The following is a 13,976-nucleotide window of genomic DNA, read 5'->3' as shown; positions in this document are numbered from 1 at the left end:
AAGTTTGAAATACCCAAGATTCAACTCACAGACCACATGAAGCTCATGAAGAAAGAAGACCAAGTGTGGGTGCTTTGATACTTCTTAGAATAAATAACAAAATACTCAAGGGAGCAAATATGGAGACAAAGTGTGGGACAGAAACTGAAGGAGGGGCTGTCTGGAGACTATTTCTCCTGGGTATCCATCCCATGTGCAATTACCAAAGGTAGATGCTGATATGGATGTCAGGAAGTGCATGCTGACAGGAGCCTAATATAGCTGTCTCCTTAGAGGTCTGCCAGAGTCTGACATATTCAGAAGTGGATGCTCAGAGCTAAACATTGAACTGATCAAGGTGTTTCCAATGGAGGATTTAGAGAGAAGACTGAAGGTTCTGAAAGTGTTTTCGGCCCCATGAGGAGATCAACTATATTAACCAACCAGTGCTCCCAGAGTCTAAACCATCAGCCTGGGAGCACATAGGGAGAAACCCATGGCTCCAGCTCTATATGTAGGGAGCATGGCCTTGTCAGGCATAGGTGGGAGAGGAGATCCTTCATCTCATGAAGTCTGGACGCTGAGTGTGGGGGAGTTCCAGGGTGAGGAGAAGGGAGTATGGGGTAGGTGGAGGCACATCCTCATAGAAGCAGGAGAAGGGGTGATGGGATAGCAGGTTCCTGGGCAGGGGGGAGGGGAATGAGGTCAGGGGATAACATCTGAAATGTAAATAAAATATCCAGTAAAAAAAGAAAAAAAGAAACAAAAAGCAATTGTTAGTGACTCTACTGATACTTGATATTGATTGTGAAAAGCTCATATCTTTGTAAAATAACTGTTACAATGCTTTCTTTTTTATATACTACATACTTAACAATAACATATTTCAATAAATTATCACATTCATAATTGCATTCACAGTACATTTGAAGCATAAAATTATAGATATATTCAGGAAAATAATTATTTGGATTACAATATGAAAAAATTGATTAAAAGTTTATATCCTGAGTGGAAGTGCAGCTCCAGAAGTGAGCCTCTGAGTGTAGCAATGGGACCTCCAGGAGGAGAGATAATTGTACCTGGACAGAGCTAAAACAGAAGTTGTTCAAGTTCCACAGGGTACTAAGCAGGGATTAGCGACTGAAGTGCCAGGTGGTAGGGGCTGTGATAGATGAAGGGATGACTACAAGGCACCACCTCAGGAAGCAAGCTGGCATGAGTCCAGTGCTCATTCCAACATCATGCTATCTGAGAAGAAGCACAGGAAACTCTTGCAGCAGATCCAACTTGTCCAGAAAGAAAAGGCAGTCATGGAAGTAGAAGCCCCCTCCAAGTCAACCAGTCAGCCAAAGCCTAAATGACAAAAGACAATAAAAGCTCCCTAGGATGTAGATATAGAGGATCTTGGAGATAAGAGCTAAAGTTCCTACATCTTCTACCAGAAAATTCTCAACAGCACCTAGAAGGATTTGGAGGACTTTGAAAAAAATGTTACCATAATTCATTCTCCCAGACACCTCTTCTATAATGGACCATTGACCTCCCCTGGAGGTATATATTGGGAAGGAAGAGGACACAGGGAAACACTGAAGAGGGCCCTCTCTAGCAGTTAACTCCTTTTGTAGTAAAGCTTTAGCACTTTAAAAAATAGTTTATATCCACAGATGAAGTTACACTCTTAAAAGATGTAAATATATAGATATGGCTGCAATTAAACACAAACAAAAGAATTGACACTTAAAATGTAGGCATCACAAAGAAGCTAAAACCATCCTATGGAAAAAAGACAGCATTTTCAACAAGTTCTTCTGGTTCAACTGGCAGTCAACAAGTAGAAGTATGCACATAGATCCATTCTTATCTCCCTGTACAAAGCTCAAGTACAAGTGGATCAAGGACCTCCAGACAAAATCAGATACACTGAATTTAATAGAAGTGGGAAAGAGCCTTGAACACAGGGGCACAAGAGAAAACTTCCTGAACAGAACACCAATGGCATATGCTCTAAGATCACGAATCAACAAATAGGACCTTATAAAATTGCAAAGCTTCTGTAAGGCAAAGGATACTGTCAATAGGACAAAATGGCAACCAACTGATTGGGAAAAGACATTTACCAATCCTACATCTGATAGAGGGCTAATATCCAATATATACAAATAACTGAAGAAATTAGCCTCAAGACAACCAAATAACCTTATTAAAAATGGGGTAAAGGGCCAGGCAGTGGTGGTGCACGCCTTTAATCCCAGCACTTGGGAGGCAGAGGCAGGAGGATTTCTGAGTTTGCTGCCAGCCTGGTCTACAGAGTGAGTTCCAGGACAGCCACAGCTATACAGAAAAACCCTGTCTCAAAAAAAAAAAAAAAAAAAAAAAAAAAATGGCGGGCCAGGGAACAGAGCTGAACAAAGAATTTTCTACTGATAAAACTCGAATGGCAGAGAAGCACCTTAAGAAATGCTCAACATACTTAGTCATCTGGAAAATGCAAATCAAAACAACCCTGAGATTCTATTTTACACCAGTCAGAATGTCTAAGAGTCTAAGATCAAAAACTCAGGTGATAGCAGATGCTGTCGAGGATATGGAGAAAGATGAACACTCCTCGATTGTTGGTGGGATTGCAAGATGGTACAACCACTCTGGAAATCATCTGAAGGTTCCTCAGAAAGTTGGACATAGTATTACCTGTGGATCCAGAGATACCACTCCTGAGCATATACTCAAAATATGCTTCAACATATAACAAGGACATATGCTCCATTATGTTCATAGCAACCTTATTTATAATAGCCAGAAGCTGGAAAGAACCCAGGTGTCCTTTAACAGAGAAATGGATACAAAAAAATGCGGTACATGTACACAATGTAGTACTATTTAGCTATTAAAAACAATGAATTCATGAAATTCACAGGCAAATGGATGGAACTTGAAAATGTCATCCTGAGTGAGGTAACACAGTCACAAAAGAACGCACATGGTATGCACTCAATGATAAGTGGATATTAGCCCAACAGTTCAGATTACCCAAGATACATCTCTCAGATCATATGAAGCTCAAGAATGAAGACCAAAATGTGGATGCTTCAGTGCTTCTTAGAAGGGGCAATAAAATACTCATAGGAGTGTATATGGAAATAAAGTGAGGAACAGAGATTGAAGGAAAGGCCACCCAGAGACTGCCTCCCCCTTCCAGGTATCCATCTCATATACAGTCACCAAACACAGACACTATTGCTGATGCCAATAAGTGCTTGCTGACAGGAGCTTCAGATAGCTGTCTCCTGAGAGGCTCTGGCAGAGCCTGACAAACACAGAGGTGAATGCTTGCATCCAATGCATGAATGCATTGGACTCAGTGTGGGTTCTGAAGGGGGAGTTGGAGAAGGGCTTGAAGGAGGTAAGAGGGTTTGCAGCCTTATGGTGGGACCAATAGTGTCAACAGGCCAAAACCTCTAGAGTTTCCAGGGACTGGACCACGAACCAAAGAGTTCGCATTGAGGGACCCATGGCTCCAGCCACATATGTGGCATATGGCCTTGTTGGACATAAGTGGGAGGAGTGACCCTTGGGCCTGAGGGTGTTATATGCCCTAGTATAGGGGAATGTCAGGGTGGGAAGGTGAGAGATGGTGAGTGGCTGAGGGGTACCTTCATACAGGCAGGGGGAAGGAGGAACGTGATAGGAGGTTCTGGAGGGGAGACCTAGAAAGGGGATAATGTTTGAAATGTAAATAAAGGAAATATCCAATAAAAGGGAAAAAAAGGAAATTTCAGCTGGGAAGAACCACCCTAAATATAGTTCATTTAAAAGCTTGTTCTGGGAGACAAAATTCTACTGTGAATGGGATGTTTTCATTCTCCCATCATAAGATTCTTAAAGAATTTTCTATTTATTTGAGGTCTCAGCAGGCAGGATAAAATACATCCTAACACAAAAGAAATCCAAAGACCTCTCCTTGAAGCTTCCAAATGCAGAAATGGAAGAGTAGTAGTAGTGTTTTTTTATATATCTAAGATAGATAACCTGCCAGAGTCCAGTATTCCATACATCTCTGCCATGTTCCTTTACTCCCATATTATAAAATTTTATGTAACACTTTTAATATCTTACAGTTCCTATAAGTTGTCTGATCATATTACAAGGTAAAACTGAAGGATAGACCACATCTCACAGACTGTTTGAAAATGGACCCCTGGTCCCCTATTTAAGCTTTAATCATACTTCAGGATCTGGAAGAGAACTTTGGAGATCCACTAAAATCTGTTTGTAGAACGTCAAACTATGAACATATTGAACAAATCTCCTTTCCTGCCTTCTTTTTTTAAAGGGGGAGTTCTTTTAGTCTTCTATTTATATTATTTATATTCAGAAATAATAAACTAGTAAACTAAAATTTTAGCTAAATTTTTAAAAAATAACAAATGTTTTAAGACAATGGTAGGATAAGGATTTTCCTCTTCTGTTAAGCAAATGAAAAACAGAACAAATAAAATAATAATAGTTTTCATGATGATTAATATTTTAGAGTAATAAACACTGGTCATTGATCGATAGAAACAGATAACAATAAAATTTTCAATTTTATAGAAAATAATACACAAAAGAAATTATTTGTTAATATTAATATATAATGTGAAGTGACAGAGCCTAAACTATGTCAGTCTTCAATATCTGAAGTTAGCATGTCTGACAAATGGAATGTAGAATAGTATCCAGAGTATGGTGCATACAGAATTTGGCGTGAGTGTGAAGAAACTATTGCAAGATAATAAAAAGAATCATTCAATGAGATTGCAGTGCCAAGCAACCATATAGTGATGAAAAGATTTGCTACATCTATAGGTCATTGATTAAACTATGCAGAAGTTATTGACATAGTAAAAAGGGACTTTGCACTGTGATAGTTGTACTTAAGATATAGTACAACATTTAATTAAATTTGTACAATACTAATACATTTTATTATGGAATTTTCATACATGCTAGGTTAACATTAATTTTCCTTTCCCACTCATGGTCCCTATCCACATTGTCATCCCAATACTGACCCACTTTCTGACTGTACTAGCACCTACTCAACTCTCCAGTCTGGTTCATAGCATTGCACTATTACTTCCTCCCTATTAAGGCTCTGTTATTCATACTCACAGTCACTGTTCTAGTTTCATGACATATACACAAACATGCAACATGTGATAAGCACACACACACACACACACACACACACACACACATTTTAGGACCAGGGTGGAAAACAAAACATGTATATGTTTATCTGAATTTGACTGTAATTAATGTGATATCCATTTCCAGGTAATAACATGGTATAATTTTCTTTGCAGGTAAATAGAATTTTATTTTATATAAGATTATAAAATAATGTTTCCCTGGGGATTTTTATTTACTTTTATTTTTTAATTTATTATTTAATCTTTTTTACAGTCCAGACTTTATACCTCTTTCTGTCCCTCCTTCAATTGTTCTACATCCTACATGTCCTCCCCCCATCTCCAAGAGTATATCCCCACAACTATCTTCACCCCACCAGATCTCCCCATCCCTTGGGGCCACTAGTCTCTCAAGGGTTATGTGCATCTTCTCTGACTGAGTCCAGACCTGGCAGTCCTATGCTTTATTTGGGAAGGGGGCCTCATATCAGCTGCTATATACTGCCTGGTCTGAAGGATCCTGGGGGTCCATGTTAGTTGAGACTGCTGGTCTTCCTATAGAGTTGCCCTCCTCAGCTTCTTCCAGCTTTTCTATAATTCAACCACAGGTATCACCAGTTTTTGTCCCTTGGTTGGGTGTAAATATCTGTATCTGACTCTTTCAGCTGCTTGTTGGGTCTTTCAGAGGACAGTCATAATAGGCCACATTTTGTGAGCCTTTAGTGTCAGGCCTTGGGGCCTACCCCTGAGCTGGATTCCAATTTGGACCTGTCAGAAGGTGAGAGGAGAAGGGACCCTCTAGAATGTTCCAGAGTCCTGGGAGGTGAGAAACTCTCAGGACTCAAAAGGAAGGGACCTTAGATGAAATGCCCTACAGTGAGGAGACAGAACTTGTAGAATCTACCTCTAGTAGAAAGAGAACATCAAGTAAAAGGATGAGGTTGCCATCCCACAGTCAAAACCTCTGACCCAGAATTGTTTCTATCTGAAAGAACTGCAGGAACAAAAATGGAGAAGAATTTAAGGAAACGGAGGTCTCCTGGAAATGTTTAATCAGTCTTACTATTATTTATTTGATCTCCTCTCTTTATTTTTATATTACCATCCCTTGTTAAAGTTTTTTCCCAGGTTTTCCCATTTCTCTTTCATGGTTGCATTAATTAATACATTAACATAGCCTCACAGAAGGTAGTAAAAGACATCAATTAAGAAATGAAACAGCTTTTTCATTCTAGTCCCTTCAGACTTACTCTTAGTCCTACTGCAGCCTGCCTTCAGGAGACCCATCTCTTGCCCTAGCTCTATTCCCTGAAAACTTCCACCTCATGGTGCAGATCCAGGGTCTTATTAGGGCTTTCCTGCAGTCTCTCTTAGTTTCTTTTCTTGTGTCAGTTGCTGATCTACATAGACACTTTCTCCCAGGAACTTCCAGTGGGACACTGGGCATTGATGTAGGTAAGTGATTTTCACTATTCGCTGTGTCCTTTACTCCAGTTTCTCCAGATTTACTCTTAGTCCTGCAGCAGCCTGATGAAGTTCCTCCTCTCATTTTTTTTCTATGACCTGGAGACTCTGCTTCTTGTTTGGGCCTGTGCCCTTCCCCCAGCTCTTTCTTGCTCAATTCTACTCCTTTGTGTCACCCACTCACTCCAAAAGCACTTTCTACCATGGACTTCACAGCCTTTTCAGTTCATACATCCATAGCAAACAACAGCAACCAAAGATCAAACACCTACCCAACAAAGACAAGATTAGGTATCTACATCAAATAAGCACCTAAAACACCATAGCATCAGATGCCTAGATGTGAGTGCAAAAACCCAAACATGAACAAGAAAATATTCAATCTCCAGAACTTAGTAGCAATACTGAGAAAAGCAGGCTAGTTAAGATCTACAATATAACAGGAATGAAAAAGAAACTAACTGGATATCAAGGAAAATAGAGTTCTCAAAAGAAGAAATACAGTGGTGCATGCCTTTAATCCCAGCACTTGGGAGGCAGAGGCAGGTGGATTTCTGAGTTCGAGGCCAGCCTGGTTTACAGAGTGAGTTCCAGGATAGCCAGAGCTACACACAGAAACTCTGTCTCAATAGAGGAAGAAGAAGAAGAAGAAGAAGAAGAAGAAGAAGAAGAAGAAGAAGAAGAAGAAGAAGAAGAGGAGGAGGAGGAGGAGGAGGAGGAGGAGGAGGAGGAGGAGGAGGAGGAGGAGGAGGAGGAGGAGGAGGAGGAGGAGGAGGAGGAGGAGGAGGAGGAGGAGGAGGAGGAGGGGTGAGAAACATTTATAATAATATTCAACATTATTAATCCTCAGAGAAATTTAAGCTAAAACTACTTTGAAATTTCATTTTAACCCTCAGAACGACCAAGATCAGTAAAACAAATGACAGCCCATGGTGATACTGATACATGTAGAGGAATACTCATTTACTGCTAGTAAAAGGACAAACTTGTACAGCCAGTATGGAAATCAGTGTTGAGGTTCTTCAAGAAGCCAGGAATTGATCTAGCTCAAAATCCACCTATACCACTCTTGGGTATACACCAAAAGAACTCTTTATCCTAATACAGAGATACTTCATCATTCATGTCCATTTCTCCTTTATTCATAATATCCAGGAACTGAAAGCAGTTCAGACTTCTATCATATGTTGTATGGATAATGAAACTGTGGTATATTTAGAAAAGAGAATATTATTCAGCTATTAGAAGTAAAATTATAAAATTTACAGATAAAGGAGTAGAGCCAGAAAAAAAAAAATCCTGAGTGAGGTAACTTGTTGTCTAAAACACAAATATCAATTTTGTTCCCTTATATAAGGATATTAGCTTTTCATATTGTAAATGTACTCTATAGTCTGAATAACCCAAAAGGTACTCTGTGTACACTAGGACAAGAAAGTAAGAGAGAATATCCTAAAGAAGGGGAAACAGAATATAGTGCTATATAATGACAAAGGAAAAACTAGAATAGCAAGATGAAATAGGGATGGAGATGTGGATGAGAGAGAAGGGTATAAGGTATAAGAGGGTATAAGGGGCAGGACAACTAACATTTAAGATAAAAATATGGAAACCTACTACTGTAGAAACTTTCTAAAATATATACACGAATAAAAGATATATAAAAAGAATAACCAAATAATTACGGAGATAATGTTCCACTCTAGACACCATATGGCACCAAGTAAAACCTCCAGTGCCAGGAATTACTTATGTATTGCTGAGTCATTAGCCAAAGAGTTCACTTGAAAACCTCAAAACATCAAAGGCTATTATCAAAACTATTGGATGTTTTCCACAACATGATGGCAAGACCCTATTACTCCAGACAACACATTCATCAAACACAGAAAAGTTGAGCTAGTGAATAACTGGAAGCTTCACACCTACTGGCTAGTGTTCATAGTACTGGATGTACTCAGTGTGCTAATTGATGAAAGGTGATCATCAACATCACCCACCTATCTGAAGTTGATACTCACTGACAATGGAAAAATTAGTTTTCTCTAATGGAGTCTCCTTGTATATAGCAACAAGACTTCACAACAGGCTCCATTCCAAGGAATAGTTGGTAGACAAAACCCAAACTAAATAGCATTTTTACAGACATTTTGTTTCACTTTGTTTTATTTCTATTTTCTAATAATTGTAAGTAAAACAGCATGGGCATGATCAAACACATATAGTTCTTAGTAGAATATTGAGTTCTTTTGGGAGATCCCATGAATGTAATTTTATTCAGTGAATGCAATCCTATTCAGAAAGTCCTTTCCACTGCTCCTATATTAGGCACTGCCGATGTTCTTCTTCAAAAATTTTCAATGTTTTGGGATTCACTAATATTTCATTATTTTTTCTAATTGCTTCTAAATTTTCTAAATTTGTATGAAATCATTTTATTTATTTACTTTCCAAATATTGCCCCCTTCCTGGTCCCCCTCCCCAAATTCTTCACCCCATCCCACTTCCCCTTTGTCTCTGAATGGGTTCTCTCCCACCCACCCCCAACCTGACCCCTACCAGTATCCAATTCTCATCAGGTTTCTGCAGGATTAGATGCACATTCTCTTCTATTGAGGCCAGACAAGGAAGTCCTCTGCTACATATGTGCTGGGGGCCTCAGACCAGCCCATGAATGCTCTTTGGTTGGTGCCTTAGTCTCTGGAAACTCTGACGTATCTCAGTTAGTTGACATTGTTGGTCTTCCTAGGGGTTGCCATCCCCTTCAGCTCCTTCAATTCTTCTATTTGTAGAAATTTTTAAATGTTTATAATTTTTCTTTCACCCATTCTTCTTTCAGTAGTATGTTGTTTATTCACTATGGGATTTTGTAATTTCTAGAAATTTTGTATCTCTTCACATTAAACTCTACTATGAAGGTTTAAGTGGTGTAGCCTTGTTAAAGAAAGTATATCACTCAGGCCAGGCTATGGATTTTTTTTTTGTACCACTGCCAGTAGACTATATCCTTCATCTTTATGGTTGAGAATGTGTGCTCTCAGCTTCTTACCTCTGACAGCATGCCTGCTACTGGTGACATGCTGTTTTTTTCCATGATAGAGTCTCATTCCCCTGGAAACATAAGCCTAAATACATTCTCTTCTATAAGTTGTCTTTGTCATACTTTATGACAGCAACAGAAAAATAACCAATATATTCAGGTATGTTTTGTGTAATAATAAGTGGTCTATTTTAGAAAAAAAATTTTATGGACTATAAAGTAGATAAGTATTCTTTAATGTTTGGGTGGAATATTCTGCAGATGTTTTAGATCAATATTACAATGTCATTTAATTTCAGTGAATCTCTGTTTACATTTTTCATATGATCTCTGTGTTAGAGAAAGTTGGGAATTAAAATCACCTACTATTACTGAGATTAATCTGTATCTAAAAGTCTAGCAGAATAATATTTTATAAATTAGGTCTGCCAGAGTTTTGTTTGCACATGCTTATGATTTGTAATGTCTGCTTGGCAAATTGTTCACTTGATCAGAATGGAATGTCCTTTATCTTTCATAGTTAATTTGTGTTGGAAGCCCATTTTGTCAGATATTAGTATGACAACACTTATGTGTTTCCTGATTCCATTTCCTTGACACATTTTTTCATCCATTGATTCTACATATCTTTTAATTTAAGATGATTATCTTTTAGACAACAAAACAATGAATTTTATTTCTTAGTCCATCAATTAATGCATTCCTTTTGATTGCCAAGTTAAGGTAATTGATATGATAGAAAAGTGTATGTTGATTGCAGTCAGGTTTTTTTCCTTTTTGTGTCCTTATTTCTAGTTTACATTGTTCTAGGCTCTTCTGGTTTTTAAAGTTTCCATTGAGAATTAGCTATTCTTCTGATTGATTTTCTTTATATTTGGCTTATGGCTTCTGTTTTCTCGCTTTTTTAATTATGTGTCTTCATTGTTTTCACTATATGTCATGAAGAGTTACTTTTCTGGTCCTATTTTTTGTATTCTGTATATTTCTAGTACCTGCAAGGATATGTCTTTTCACCATTTTAGAAAGTGGTTTTCTATGATCCTATTGAAAAACATCCTTTATGACTTCGAACAAGGACTCTTCTCCTTTGTCTATTTTTTTAAAACACAATTGGTCTTTTTATGGTTTCTTGAAAGTTCTACATATTCCTTTGCTGTGTGTGTTTTTAATGTATCATATTTTTTGAATGAGAAGTTCAATTCCTCTACTTTATCCTTGAGTTCTGATATTGCTTTTTACTTGGTCTATTCTACTGATAAGGCTTTCCACTACATTTTCTGGTTGGTTTAGAACAGAAATTTTAACTGAATTTTATTGTATATGTTAAAATTTCCACCATTTTATCTAAAACAACTAATCAATAAAATATACAACATAATATGCAATACCCAATACAATGTTTTGTGTATTACATCTTATTGTGCTGAAGACCAAAAATGGCATTGTCTTATACATACAGCTTAGTAAGCACTTTATCACATCCTCAACCATTAATTTGTCTGAGATAGTATCTAATCTTCACGTTCAGGCTTGCCTCAAATTTGCAATTCTCCTGTTTAATCTTCTCAAATATTTGGGCTACAGATGTGTGCTACCATACTCAACATACATAACTTCTTATTCTTTAGTTTGGAATATACATTTTTAAAGCAAATTAATTATAAGAATTTGTTCAGATTCTTACTGAAGTTTTTGTCATCTTAATTCCAGAATAACTATTTGACACTACTTCATCCTACCTAGTAATAACTTTAAAATATTTTAAAATTATTTTAAATATTTAAGACTTTAAATATGTATGTCCCTATAAACTTAAATACAAAGCAATGTAATGAATTGGATTCCTCAAATTTTAATTTATCTCATCTCAGTTATTTCTTGTCAATACCACATTCCAAAGTAGTTTCGATCCAATACTCCAGTTAATCACACTTAACCTCTATTTCCTAAAAGCGGATATGTTAATATGATAAAATGCAAAACTGCAAAAAGCATATATTAACTCTCTAAAAGATGTAGAAATATGAATGTACTTTGGCATCCATTTATCTAAAGAAGATAGACATAGGCATGAACATATAAATAATGTGTTCTGTTCTCATGAACATCTTTTTTTCATCAACCTTGGTTTTTGTTAGTAATTGAATTGAGGATTGAATTTAGACTTTCTATATCATTTACTTTGAAATTAATGCACATGGTCTGTATCTCCCTAAATGCTGATTTTCAAAAATACTTGAGTGGAAAAGAATTTTAAAAAAATCTAAGTCATTCTGCCATTTACACATTTTTTTATATCAATGCACTTACTAGTGACATACATAAGTGTTTCCTCTGAACAGATTTAATTTTTAATTTTCCTGAATCAGTGTTAACCAGGAAAAAGGTAATTGTTGTCAAGAGTATTCAAACTGTCAGAATATCCTTCAATCTAAAAGCTGTTAGAATCTGTGCAAAAGTAATTACTGAAACTCTATTCAACTGTAATAATAACCTGCCACTGATGACAGCAATTACTGGGAAAGTGCAATAGAAATCAAAGGCGCATTTTTCTCTGACAAGTACATTTCTAACTAAGGTTTACATTGGCTGAATAGTGTTGACAATGATGATGTGCTGTATCATTCTTAATCACGTCTGGCATGATGTTACAGTTTGAACTGCTCACTGTTAGAAAGCGACTAATTGCTTGTTTCATTTGACACTGTCCAGGCTCTATCTGCAAAGGAATATATATTTTAGATGAATAGAGGTTAAGTGTTATGCTTCTTTGACTGTTTTACATCCTTTTTAAGTGCAGGTTTTAAGTACATTTTGCCTCAAATAAAAGAAACTAATTGCAGTTAGGCCAAACTGACAAGGTAAACTTCTAAGATTTTACAAAGGTTTAGAAACCCATAATTAGGTCAAATTATGTCTGCTTCTTTCAACATGAACTTTTAGCAATGGTCATCTTCACTATCAACATTCTTGGACATGTTGCTTATATCATGCCTTGAAATGAAATCATAAGGAATCCTTTAAATTGAATTTTCTGATACCATCACTTGGAAAAACCACAAAATGTGAAACAAGTATGTTCTACCTACTTTTCTTGAAAGAATCAGAAAATAATATATAAGTGGGTTTTTTCTTCTGAAAGAAATATAGAAAAATTAATAATTATTTTTCATGAAAGACACGGGAAGAATTTGAATATTGAAGATACTACAATAAAAACTAAGACTTACTTCTTTATCCTCTTTGAATGAATCAAATTGTCTTCAATATTTAGTTTCTAAAAAACTGTTTCTCTTCCATTTCTTTATTAGTGATACATTACCAACTAAGTTGTAATATAGAAACAACTTGAAAACACAGAAGTAGAATTCAGAAGTCTAACTTTCATAATGTCCAGAACAAAGAAATATTTTAGATAGAGATTTTTCTGTTTTTTGCTTACAAGGTTGTTATATTTTATATGACTGAAATTTAAAGCAATATTAAGCTGAAGAACTGTATTTTCTAGCATTTTGTTGTTGCTCAAGAATTGCTTTTGGAAGTTTCTGATAGAATAATCTTAATTGTTTTAAGTCAATTAATCAACAACTTTCAGTTGACACTACCAATGCCTTTGGTATATAAAAAAAAAACTATATGAAATATTTTAGGGGCTACCTAGAGAGTCTGCATCTCCTGTAGATGTTTTTCAGGCAAAAAGAGAAATTTTGTTTCTTTCTGATCTGGTCTTGGCGTCTTTGAAGCTTGTCTTGTCTTAGGGTCTTCTTTCCTGATTGGCTTATTTACTCTGTGAGGGAAGGGCTTAGTGAATTTGACTTGTTTCCGGGTCATCCTGAAGCTATTTTGAGTTGTTTGTTTTCTACCTAAGCAGCTTTCCTGCACGATGGAATGTTTCAATCTAGGATAAAATGATTATAGAACGTAGTCCTAGAAATCATTATATAAGAAAAGAACCACCTCCCATGCAAATCTACATTCACACATATCAAACGTACATGCACAAATTATGTACAAATAGTAATAAAAATGAGGAGAGCTACTAAAGAAGATGCTCAGTGTAGACCTTTGGCCTCCAGAAACATGCACATGCACTCACATACATGAGCACACACATTAGCATGAAAATAATGTATACACATAAGCCAGAAAATATTCTTTCTTCAGATTTAGGGAATCTAGATTTCCAAAGAGAAAAAGTAAAACACAAAATTAAAGCAGAATTTTGGTACATTTTAAAAATTAATGCATAGCATGAAGGGGCCACTCATTTTTCCTTCTCCTTGTGATAATATGTCATAGATAAAAAGATAACATCAGGG

General features: G+C 36.5%; 1 pseudogene; it reads left to right on the top strand.

The window, feature by feature from the left end:
* Nucleotides 1-1,030: 1,030 nt before the first annotated feature.
* LOC117694074 (uncharacterized protein C11orf98 homolog pseudogene) lies at nt 1,031-1,403 on the top strand (annotated as a pseudogene).
* The last annotated feature ends 12,573 nt before the right edge of the window (nt 1,404-13,976 follow it).

Source organism: Arvicanthis niloticus, chromosome X, assembly GCF_011762505.2.
Source record: "Arvicanthis niloticus isolate mArvNil1 chromosome X, mArvNil1.pat.X, whole genome shotgun sequence".
In the NCBI taxonomy this organism is placed as follows: Eukaryota; Metazoa; Chordata; class Mammalia; order Rodentia; family Muridae; genus Arvicanthis; species Arvicanthis niloticus.
This window is presented reverse-complemented; position numbering and strand designations above follow the sequence as displayed.